Below are 13,672 nucleotides of genomic sequence, written 5' to 3' on the forward strand. Positions count from 1 at the left end.
CCGTATTTTTGGAAAAGTGGCCTACAATGGTCTTTGTAACCTGCAAACGCAATAGTTCGAACAACCTTTTTTTGGAGTTTGAAGACTTTTATTGAATTGGTGGAACTGCCCCACAATATTGTACCATATGAATGTGGGAGTGAAAAGTGCGTAATAGGTATTTAACAAAACATCTTCACTAACCACTTTCCTCAGTTGTCTCAAAATAAAGACTACATTAGTCAATTTAAAGCAAACTGATTCAACATGTTTCGACCAATTTAAGGTATCATCGAGTATAACACTCAGAAGTTTGGCATATTCACCCATGTAATTATTTGGTGAGAAGTTCAGACGATTTGTTTTAGCCTCATTCAGCTTCAAGTAATTAGCAGAGAACCAGTTTTCCGCTTTCCTCTCTACTGTCGCTATGGAAACATTATATCAAAACAGTTAGTGACTTTCAGTGTAACTATCTTCATTCGGGTTTGAAGGCCGTAGTAGTTTGGAACTGCATCCTAACTTTTCACCAGCACGAGTGGCTGGTTCTTCATTTTGATGATTCAGTCGTCGGGGAATAATCAAGATGAATAAACCTCCGAAGAAGCCAGCCACTCATGCTTCACACCACAATAAGGATAGTAACACTGAAAATCTCGGCCGCGAAAGTTTTAACCAAATAATCAGTTAGTGACTTTGTTGGCCTTGATTTCGACTAACAGAGAACAAACTGTCACAAAAATAACCACTGATAATTTTAAATACTGTGAGTTTCATCTGGAAATATACAGAATTTAAACAACAAAGAAAAATCACCTTCAACCCATATTTCAAAAATTAACCCGCCTTATGTCTGGTAACCACGATACAATTCTATGAAAATGAAACGGAAAACCTCAGGCCTGAAAAAGAGTTGAAACTTATTTTAACTTATAAAAAGTCCTATCGTGGTGCAACTGCGCAATCAATTACTACGTAGATGAAAGCCACACATCACGAGAGTAGAGTGGATACGAATATTATTTTCAGTCCCAGCAGAAGGTACGCAGCTACTTCTGCTGCTTTCAGGGCAAAGGTAAACGTGAAAGAGTATTCTTGTAAATAGTTGAATTTGAACTCACATACTTTATTTCTTCCTTCGGAAGTTTTATTCATGTTTTTTTGTATGGAGATGAGGAAGTAGAAAGTCAAAAACATTTTTTCTCCAGAGTCACTCTAATTTTGATAATTACAAAGTCAAAAATTAGTATAATTATCTCACGAGAATCGTTGAGGAATGAATCTTTTTTCAAGCTCCGCAAAACCCAGGAAAGTTTGATCAAATGACCAACGGACCAGAGCGCATCAGATGATATTCCTAAGGACATCAAGGATCGAAACGATGAGGTTTGTAATCTACAACTTATCTATTTCATTTATTTTTTGTTCAGTTTGTGTGTTATTTCCCGAACATTCCAGTGTCTAGTACTCTGAAGAGAAAATTTAAAGATTTCATATTAAGAGATCTAGCGGCCCATTATGAAGAACCATGGCTGCCCATCCACCAGCTTGTATAATTGTGATCCAACAACTCTCGTACCTCCCTGTCATAATGAGGTTCTCCAACTTACCGAAACGTAATAACGGTTGAACACTCGTTTGTGATTTCTAAACTATTTCATTAATCTATACCTGATACACAGGTCAGGTTGAATTTTCTTCAAAACATTTTTTGTTTATATATGGTTGGACAATACGGTCCGACAGTATGTTAAATTATTCTTAGCTAACCTAAGTATTCCATAAATAAACAATCCATACGGTAGCTCCGGTAATATGGGACCCCTGTTATGAACACAAAGATAAGTTTTTAGGAAACAGCAAAAATAAATATAGGTTTATTAGGCTTCTCCGCAAACGACTGATTGAAAATAATGTTGATTGGTGTCAAGCAGAATGTGATACGTACTATTTAATTGAACAATCAGCTCTAGATAGTGATTACTATGATGTAGTTGTAGCAAGTGATATTGATATGTGCTTTCTTCTTTGCTTTGGAAGATTCCCACATTTCACTCAAATGAAAATTATATATTTTATTTGCGAGTTATAGTTGAACCAGTCATCTGCCTTTGAATGAGTCTCTGATTTCTTCTTGTAGTTCGCCAATAGAGCAGTAATCGTGGTAGAAGAAAAATAATTTTAAAAATCAGAACTGAATAAAAATCGCTCTGATGGGAAGTTGAAAAATTTCTTGAAAAATCAAATAAAATGTGAATTACTCGTCATTTATAACTATGCAATATGATCTGACCATAGTTATATTGAAAGTGGTAGATGTACAAAGTTCGAATGTTTCCCTGTTTGATTTTTGAGAGGTGAAACATCTATAGCCGCACGTTAAAACGATTGCTGGCGTGGCGGCGACGCATGACTTGGCGACATGTCGTGATGCGCAAGCGACTGTGCGATTCGCTTTCCATGGGTTCGGCGTTGCGCTATCTCTCTCGTCGCACTGAGCTTGGATGCTTGCTCGGTTTTCTATATTTCACTTAACTCGAATTCATTCTGATTATGTGCAATGGCCAAGTCTAAGAAATTAATCTGTTTCTTTATCTCCGTTTCGAGTATGAACTATATATTTCATAAATGACATAAATTGGTTCTGCTGTCGTGTAGTATCTGAAACAGTCAAGAATATCGTCTACATATATCTGTACCAAAAATGAATATGTTTTTTGCCCAGGTCGAAATTTACTATAGTGGTCTCCAAGCTGTTCATAAAGATGTCTGCTAAAAGTGGTGAGTGTCTGCCAAATGAAGTGAGGCCATTGGTAAACCTGAATCCTGTTTATAAAATTTGTTGATACTGTAAGTAACTCTGATATAGGCATACATCGAAAGCTTCCAAAATTTCAAAAGAAGTGATATGGACTACTTTGGCTTGATAGAATATATCTAAAATGAGAGGCTAACATTTGTTGTACGGTATGATAGAGAACATACTCTTTGCATCGACAGATAGGGAAATTAAAATAATTATACAGATATAGGACATAATAATGATTTCAACGCAGACAATATCCAGAAGTTAATCGGAAAATAAAGCCTCAAATATACTGAAAGATTGATATACATATTTTGGTGAAAGAACAGAGACAATTACGGGTTTTTTCATAAAAAACAATGTGGAATTAAAATGGTACACCAAAACTGAAGATGACCCTGATTGAAGAACAGAATTCTGCGAAATCATGACGGAAACCATTGCAAGGCATCCTACCTATCTCCACAATATTTGTTCTAGTGACGAATGTATATTTATTTCAAACGGCAATGTTCACAGACAAAGTTGCCGTTATTGGAGTGACACCAACCCTCACGTTTTTCGGAAAACACATATCCAATATCCAGAAGAAATTAACGTATGGGCAAGAATATTGGGAAACCATATTGTTAGGACCACTATTTATTGATGAAAATTCAACAGGAGAACTGTATTTGAATATGCTGAAAACTACTATTGACCCTCTCATCAGTGAAATCGTCGAAGCGAATCCTAATGAATTCGATATGGATATTGTATTTCAACAAGATGGAGCACCACCACATTACTCTAGATAAGTAAGAAACTATTTGGATACTATTTTTCCCTGTCGTTGGATTGGCCGTCGAGGTCCTACAGAAATGCCAGCCCGCTCGCCAGATTTGACACCTTTGGACTTTTTCTATGGGGCTATTTGAAGCGAAAGGTGTAGAGATATTGTAAAGATATTGACGTTACTGTGTTCGAAAATGTTCGGCGTGAAATATCGGATAGGCTGTTAATAAGTCAAGAAGTTCAAGGCAACCTTTTCGAGCATCTTCTGAACTGACCCCAAGCTTATTACCTCATATTATGTATTGAAATATCAATGTATTCAGGCAATTGTTAAAAGTTCCGCCATTTTGTAGTACTTGAAGATATTGACATTATATTCTAGGGTTGTGAAGAATTTGTCAGGAGCTTCAAAAAGATGTGTCACAAGACCCCCCTTTCCATTTAATTTTTTTTCCATATGGCGTTCAGTCGCCATCTTGAAAGTTTTACCTGTCAATTTGACTTCAAAATGAAGTAGTCATGCATTAATTTCATTATCCCAAATTTCAATTTTTTGAGTTGACCCGTTAAAAAATAAAAGGGGGGGACATTAAAGAAATGAAAATGTTCTTATAGGACGAAACTACATTATATTAATTAGACATAAAAGTGGTAAAACACGTAGAAAGTTTCATTTCTCATTTTTCATGATGATATCTTACAACATAGTCACGGCTATATCCATCAATTGATTAATTATTTAAAAAAAATTTCAAAAAAGAGTTAGAAAAATTTCAAATTCCTGGCAGGATCGCCATGTTTATAATGCCAATATAAAAACACAATGCTACAATTTTTAGGGTTCAATGTAGAAATGTAGAAATGAAGCAAAATGCTCTAATCCAGATTGAGGAACATTTCATGTGGTGCATGTACCAGAAGGATCTATTCTATTCTTTTATTGTCAAATAAAAACAATAACTTGAGCAGTTGTCAGTCACTAAAAAATAATAATTTCATATAGCAAATTGAATTTATATAATAAAAATATAACATCAATGTACCCGATGAATCGAGCTAAAGAGTCAGGTAACTGGGAGCTCTATAAAACCACTCTAACGTCATACAACAAGGAAATTAGAAAGGCAAAACGGGAGTCTTGGAAGAAGTTAGTATTTCTGATTTACCAATTTCAGCAGTCGGCTCTCTAGAGAGCCGACTGCTGAAATTGGGTCGCTTAAACGAACCGATGGAACATTTACGACCTCTCGTAAAGAAACGTTAGAGCTTTCGATAGAAAACCACTTTCCTGGAAATCTGACTCTTAATAACAACTGACCGCCCATCTTCTAGGGCGCTGAACGCCCAAAAAAGAACGACTGGGACGTCGCAAGAAAGGTTATCACAGCACCGACAGTTGAATGGGCTATCAAGTCTCTTCAGCCCTTCAAATCTCCCGGAGAGGATGGTATATTTCCAGCTCTTCTTCAAAACGGACTGGAAATAATTTTACCTATTCTCACAAAATTGTATAGAGCTAGTCTGGCGTGGAACTATACACCCACCCAGTTGGTTGGCAGCAAGGGTGGTATGTATAACTAAAGTGGGCCAGAAAGACCCACAACCCAAATCGGTACGACCAATCAGCCTTACATCCTTCCTGCTGAAAGGACTTGAGAGGATACTGGACGGACATATCAGGAGGGTAGCATTATATGCATCCCCACTGAATAACCACCAGTATGTTTATCAAACCGGCAAATCGAGAGATTCAGCATTAAAGAACCACGTTGAGAAAATCTCCCAATCCCTTGACAACAAGCGAGATTGCGGTTGCTGTATTTCTTGATATTGAAGGAGCATTTGACAATGCACTACCTAAATCCATAGGATTGTCTCTGGCTAGAAAGGGTGTAGAATCGACTATAACTGGCTGGATCTATGCCATGCTAGTAAACAGAACTGCAACTACGACTCTTGGCGTTCAGGTTCAGGGTCACCAGGGGCTGCCCTCAAGGTGGGGTACTATCTCCTCTTCTATGGTCGCTCCTGGTGGATAGTCTGCTTGATGCCCTCGACAGAAAAGTTGATCTGCAACCTTATGCAGATGACCTTGTCATCCTGGCAAGGTCCACGTCGGGAATGGTAGCTTGTAATATCCTCCAAAGCGCGTTGGACGTTGTTCACAGTTGGTGCCTGAGGGAGCAGATGTCTGTCAACCCCAGCAAAACTGTGTTAATTCCCTTCACCAAGAGAAGGAAATTGGAGGATCTACGGCCACTTTCCCTCAATGGTGTGGTCATTCCATTTGGAACGGAGGAGAAATATCTTGGCATTGTCCTTGATAAAAACTCACCTGGAACGCTCACTTGGAAAAAGTTTTACACAAAGCCAGACTTTCTCTATGGACATGTCGAAGGATTTGTGGTGAAACTTGGGGTTTAGGTCCCAAACAAATCCATTGGATTTATGTGATGATTGTCAGACCAATGATCACGTATGGTGCAATTGCTTGGTGGCCGAAGGCTTTACAGAAAACGGCCCAAGCGAAGCTCTCTGGCTCACAGAGACACGCTTGTCTGGCTATCAGTGGTGCCATCAGTACCACACCGTCAGCGGCCATGGAGATCCTTCTAGATCTACCTCCTCTCCACATTTTTCTGGAAAGAGAGGCTAGATGGACTGTATACAGACTTGTGCACATTGCCAATTGCACAAATCAATTCAATGCAGAGTGCAACGGACTGTTGGCTGACATTGAAAGTCACAGCATTCTGGAAATGGCCTCTGACTGTATGCCTCCAACTGTCAAGTACGAACTGCCTTATAAAGTACTATTCCCGAGTAGAGAGGACTGGATCCTGCGGGAGACGGAAATATTAAGAGCAGATAGTTGTTGGTTCACAGATGGATCAAAAACAGCTTCCGGTTCTGGTGCAGGTGTTTTCAGTCGCAGACCCAGGACAGAGTTATCTACCTGCCTAGGAACGTATGCGACTGTATTTCAAACCGAAATTTACTCTATGAATTGTGTTCGGAGAGATTGGATAAATCCAACCTCACTCACAAGTCAATAAAAATATTCTCGAACAGTCAAGCGGCGTTGGAAGCTCTTGGCTCCCACCGAGCAACGTCTAAATTGGTAGCAAACTGCCAAAAAAGACTCTCCTCGATAGGAAGACTAAACAGATTGTCTCTGGTCTGGATTCCTGGCTATACTGGCCTGGAAGGCAATGAAGCTGCTGACTCTCTTCCAAAGGAGGGTGCTGCAAGCGGCTTCATTGGACCAGAACCTGTCATTAGCATCGCTTTGGGATTTGCCAAACAAACACTCAACACCTGGATGGCAAGAAGAGTTAAGGACTTCTGGCAAAATCTTCCAGGATTGGCTCACTCCAAGGCGTTTATTCACCCTTCGAAGCTTGATTCCAAACAGTTGTTGGACTACAGTAGGGATGAACGACGATGTCTAACAGGCCTTCTTAGAGGTCACTGTCATTTGAATCATCACATGCAGAGACTTGGACTGTCGGAAGACGTGTGTGTCACCTCTGTCTGGAAAGTGATGAAGCTGCAGAGCATATACTTTGTGCCTGCCCCGCTGGGGACCGAATCAGGTTCTTTGAGTTCGGCAGATCCGTACTCCCACCGGCTTCGTCAAGAAGCTGGGTTTATTTGGCCGAGTGTGAATAGGTGTGAGCCACAATAAACCCTTGCGGTGGAGGGTCGAATAGACCCACTCACTTTAGACCTACCTACCTACCTACCTACCCGATGATGATTTTTTTTGCCACCAGACAAAAATAATGCCTTACGAGTTTATTGAACAAAAACTTGGAATATATTTTTTTAATTTTTAATAATGATGAGAAGGTACATGCAGCAGCTGAAACTTTCGTGGTTGAAGAAATAATTTTTAACGAAAGTATTAATTGATTGTATTCTCGCAGTGGTAATGTACCTACAAACATACAAACATTTCATAGCATCAACTTTAAGAATAGAAAAATAATGAATTGGAAAAGAAGTATTTTTGGAAAAGATCAAGTTTTTCGAAAAAAAGCTTCTTGGCTTTCTACTGATTCATCCTTGAAAAAAATATATGAGAAACTTCAGTAATTATCTTGTCACAAAACTTTGAAGTACACTATTGAGAATTATAGTGTTCCATGTATATAAGTAACATTTCATATCAATACTCTTTCATATATCACATTGTGTAGAGTTCCTATAAAAGACATCTGTGGCAATTCCATAACGAATGTTTGTAGTATAAACTGAATGGGAAAAAGTGATTTTTGGATAATTAATTTAATGTTCATATGAAAGTACTTATTTCGATGGAATATTTTCCCTCTGTGTACTTTTATGTTTATGTAGAAATAATTGTTTCAAAAGAATTGTTCTTCTTAGTTTGTACCCAAAAGAATGCACTACATATCTTCATAAAAAGTTTTTACTTGTAGTTATTTCTTTCTTTATTTCTTTGGAAGTTTCCCACATGTTTTGTTCAATGATAGAGAATTAGAAAGCCAAAAAGCCTTTCCTTCGGAAAAATAGAGCAATGAATCAATGATGATAAAAATTAAATTTTCGTTTATATAATCATATGACATTATTTGAAACAACTTAAGATTTTGATTAGAGTTATTGGGATTTGTGAAATTCTGATTTGAAAAGCTGGTTGAGGAAAATTGAAATTTCCTTGTTGGTTCATAAAATTATTTTGTGGTATATGGTTTTGTTCTTATTGAACTAGCAATGGTGTTTTAAAATTTGTCTAAACATAAAAAATATACTTCTTCAATAACATAGTTCATAGCTGCTTCTAAATTATTTGGATTTTTTTAGCCTTACTGCTGTCTGAATCATGAAAGGTAAATATTTTTAAAATGTTATCAGAATTAATTTTTCTATATTTCCTATTTGAGCAATTTTTCAATCTACTGTAAAAGTACCATCGTCTAATATTAAAATTATACGGGCTTTTTTAGGTTTGGTTTTAAAAAATTAAATTCTTGTAAAAGACAAAAGAAAGATATCTGATCCGAAAATGAAATTTTCATTAAACTTTTAATTTCTGTCCACGAAGTGAGTTCATTTTTACTCGATATCAAAGTCAACACTTTTCCTTTTAATTTACTTATTAGGTATACTTGTAAGAATTAATTTTTTCATAAATTCAGGTTGTGTTTCATATAGTATAAAAGTATTTGTGTATAAGTTTTTTTGGTACATAGACATAATTTTAAACCATCAACGCAACACAAATGAACGTTTTTTTGAATTCCCACTGGACATTGTATCCTAATTCTTATGACAATAAACATTTCTCTTTGTGTTGAAATCTTTTCGACCGCGTGAACGAAATAATGAATTAGTAAATTTCAATTTCAGACAATGTCTTCAACGTAATCCCAGCTGGTGGGACATGTTGCGGAAATGTCAAAAGTGCAAAGCGGTGCAATGTCATAAAAGTGTGGGCGGCTTCTTAGAATTTAGCGCGATTCTGCCCGGCTGCCGCACCATCAATGAATGCGTGGGAGATTGGTGGGCGAGGCCGAATTCTACACCACTCGTTGTTTCTGGGATTCATCGAATCGATTTTTTTGTAATGTGTTTCAGAAACATACCGAATTGATAATTTAAACCTGAATGAAAAAACAGATGGGTACTCGACAGGAAATAAAATAGATTATTGTTAGACCATTCGCAAACAAAGGCGAAGATACGTATTCGGTACGAAATGTAATTTGTATACTTATATGATTTTGGATTTAGAATGATGATTGTAAATGAAAATATTCTCGATATTACGCTCTAAAAAAACATCACCAAACTTGACCTACATTTAGATTAACAAAAGAAGAAACTGCAAGTAGGCACATACCTCAAAAGACAGTTGGAGAAAGTCAGGAATAACAATTATTGAGGTGCAAAATTCAAATAGTGATTTTGCTACCATTGAAGATTGAAGATCCAGTAGTAATGATTTTCGATAATAGTAATTTGGATTCTGATATTAATATCGACAGTATTGGGTGAATTTATAACAAACATGATATTTTCATTTCTTCATTGTTATCTATTGTTTTCACTTGCTTACTAATATACAATACATTCAACGACATTCCACATTTCCTTATAAATAAATATAGTTTAATAAACTAAAAAACACGCTTTTAAAGAACATCGAACAAAAAACTTATTTTTTTTTATAGGATTAAAACAATAACCAATTACGGGGGCTTGATTGGTCGGTAGCCAAGCGGTTCGGCGTGGGTGCTTTGTTCACTCGCTCGAATTGACTGCCGTGTTGGTCGGTGGTTCAAGCCCTAGTCTGAACGATCGATCTTCACTTACTATCGTCCAACCCGTGTTAGGAATCACACGTTAATCGTTAATCGTTAATCCTTAGCTCGCACAAGTTTCGACTTCTGAGGGTGCGACAGCTGGTTAACGGAAAAACAGATTTTAAACAGATATACAAAAAATATGGTACAAAGCTCCCACGCTTTTTTCACAATAATACTAGTATTTTTCGTTCGTTATTGTTTTGAGCTTATTTAAAAAAAATTATTTTTAACTTTTTAGTTCGATGTTCTTCAAAAGCGTGTTTTTTAGTTCTTTAAACTATATTCATTTTATCTAAACTTTGGGATCAATCAGCCGTATACCTTATATACCTACTTTAACTGAATTATTCACTGAAACAGATGACATTATGATATTCGGTGACTTCAATGTCAATATGTTCATGAATGATGATAACTATGTGGTTACTCTTAAGAATCTATTAGACACATTTAGTTTATTACAAAGTATCAACCAACCCACTAGAATAACTGGCAATTCTTCAACATTAATTGATTTGATTTTCACCAATTCTCAAGATGTTTCTGATTCTGGCGTTCGGGATCTTGATATATCTGATCACATGCTCGTTTACTGTTCCATGAATGTAGAACTGAAAGCCGTCACGATTATTCATTCAGTTTTAGGTCTCTACGTAACATGGACATGCTCTGTTTTCAAAGGGACCTCGAAAACATAGCATGGGACATTTTCTCCTCGATTGAAAACATAGAACAGAAAATTATTTTTTTAACAGCTTTTAACAACTTTTCAACCATCATGCACCTGTTCGATATGTAAAAAACAAAAGAAAACCATATAGTCCATGGATAACAGATAATATTCGCAGAATACAAAAACTAAGGAATGAATCACTCAATCGTTATCGGTTACCAAAAATGGTGGAACATAGGGAACATTACATAACTATGAGAAATTTTGTCACTGCTGCTGTAAGAGCCGAAAAAAAGCTTATCTGAACTATAAATTTAAAAAACTCAATCAAAAACAAAGATGGCAAGAACTGAAAAAACTAAACATTAAAAAGAAAAACAATGCTTCTTTACCAGAAGAACTACAGGACGTTGAGGCACTCAATCGGTACTTTGTTGACTCATGTAAAAACTCTCGCCAGCCAAGCACTAGTTTACTACTTGAATATACTGCTAAAAATTATCACATTTTTTACTTTCATGGAGGTGTATGAAGAATTTGTTTTTCAAACTATGAAAGGTATTAAGCCTAACGCATTTGGGCGTGATAACCTTAATATTACTCTAATAATACTATGCTGCACCTTTATTGTGCCACATATAACGTATATTATTAACTCTTGTATACAAAACTCCTATTTTCCACAGTTATGGAAGGAAACTCTCGTCAATCCTCTGCAAAAAATAAGTTCACCATCAGAGTTTTCACACTTACGTTCAGTTTCGATTCTACCTGATCTTTCGAATGTGCTCGAAAGAGCCATTGAGTCTCAAATAGTACCATTCATCAACTCGATAAATTATTTACCAGCGAAACAATCAGGTTTTCGGCCAGGTTACAGCTGTAGCTCTGCATTAACTGATGTGTCAGATGATGTTCTGAGGGGAATGGACGAAAGTAAGGCAACGATCCTGGTACTCCTGGACTACACAAAAACGTTCGATATGTTGAATCATAGAATTCTATTGGCAATTCTAAATCATATCGGCTTTTCTGTGCGAGCTTGCGATTTGATAAAATCATTCCTAACGAACAGATTACAGCGAGTAGTGTATAAAAATGAGACATCGAAGGCGATTACTGTCACCACTGGTGTACCTCAAGGGAGTATTTTGGGTCCATTATTTTATGCGATTTATACTGCACAGTTTGAAGTCATTAACTTTTTGCAAGTATACGCACATGACACACGCAGCTTTACTTTTCCTTTAATCCGTCAGATACTGCAGCAGCAAAATATTCCCTCAACTATGATCTGCAAAAACTTTTTGAAGTATCAAATGAACATTTATTGAAAATCAATCCAAAAAAATCCATGGTTATACTTTTTTGTAATGATAGAATCAAAGAAGAATTGCAGGCATCTTTGAACATTAGTATAGCTAATTAGATTATTTCTTTCAGAACATCCGCTAGAAATCTGGATTTGATAATTGACAATAAAATCAAATTCACGGAGCACGTCACATCAAAGTTGAAAATTGGCTATGCTAATTTGAAAATGATCTACCCCCAGAGAAAATTTCTAAATCAAAGCACAAAGAAAGAAATGTTTGATTCAATTGTTCTCTCACACATGAACATATATGATAGCATATATAATAGATAATAGAGATTCTGGACTCATTCAGAAATTACAAAATTTTTGTTTAAGGTTGATATTTGGTATAAGGCGAAGACAGAAAGTGTCGCATAAACTGAAGGAAATAAATTGGATGAATATGTATAATCAAAGACTACTTCATATAACCTGTTTCTTATATAAAATTTTAATAAAATACGAAAAAGCTCTTTATTTACACAAAAAAAATCATCTTTAGAAGCCATGTTCATAATGTAAATATTCGTAGAAGAGGAATTATAACTATACCCTCCCATAAGATACTGCACGGAAATCTTCTGAATAAATTCCGGATCACTGACTTCACAAAATCGATGGCGTCATTCAAAAGAATAATAAAAGAGAAGCTATCTCAACATTAATATATTGAGTACTCAACTGACAGTTTTCATAATATTCGAAATATAATAATCTCAATCTCACTCTTAGTATATGCATTTTCCCTCTGGGCCTCAACAGCACCTGATCTCGTATCAGAAAGCTGACAATAGGCCAATTAATCTGTATATCACAAAATATATGTATTATCATACTGGTCATGTAATTGTGAATTCGGATTGATAATTGTTTAGAAAAAATTTAGAAAAATGATCAGTAATTGATATTTTCAGATTCCGGAGAGGGAGCCTGAAAATCAGCTACCAAGGCCAAGGAAGGCAGCAGGCGGGCAAAGGAGGGTCACAAATAAGGCAACAGGCGCGGGTGTTAATAAAAAAAATACTTTTTTCAAATGAAGAAATACATGTAAAGTGAAGTCGAATTATATCAAGGATGTTACGTACAGCGCCATCTGTCCGCGAATAGATCAAGCAATAATATCGATAATTCTGTCAAATACAGATCCCGAGCATTTCAACGGGAATAAATATGAAATGAAAAGGAGAGTTACAAACAAACAAACATGCACACATACATACAGGTGAAGCTATTGAAAGCGTGATAAAATAATAATAAAAATGTACTATTTTCAAATGAAGAAATACATGTAAAGTGAGTTCGAATTATATAAAGGAGATTACGTACAGCGCCATCTCCTGCGAATAGATCAAGCAATAATGTCGATAATTCTGGAGTTACAAAAAAACTGACAAACAAACATACATACAGGTGAAGCTAATAAAAGCGTATTAATAAAATAAATACTTTTGAATACCGGGCTGTATAGGAGCTTGGAGTTAATACTCAAGAGGTTTGTATTCTGCTGCGTTTACATTTTTTAGCCAAAATATCAATTCGGTAAATCTATAAAAATACTTTAAATGTATGTTCATTTGAATAATATAATATATTGAAATTGAATATTTTGTGGAAGGTGTCAGCATACATTGGGTAAATTGTGAATACTACTTTATTACTTCTGTTTTAACAGGTTAAGCGCCATGTGATTTTTATCAAAATTTTATCTGGGCCACCATTTTTTTTGACAATTCACATCATTTGGTATG

The sequence above is a fragment of the Leptinotarsa decemlineata genome, unplaced genomic scaffold (genome assembly GCF_025532065.1).
Source record: "Leptinotarsa decemlineata unplaced genomic scaffold, Ldec_3_MD MMD2_tig00001019_RagTag_RagTag, whole genome shotgun sequence".
In the NCBI taxonomy this organism is placed as follows: Eukaryota; Metazoa; Arthropoda; class Insecta; order Coleoptera; family Chrysomelidae; genus Leptinotarsa; species Leptinotarsa decemlineata.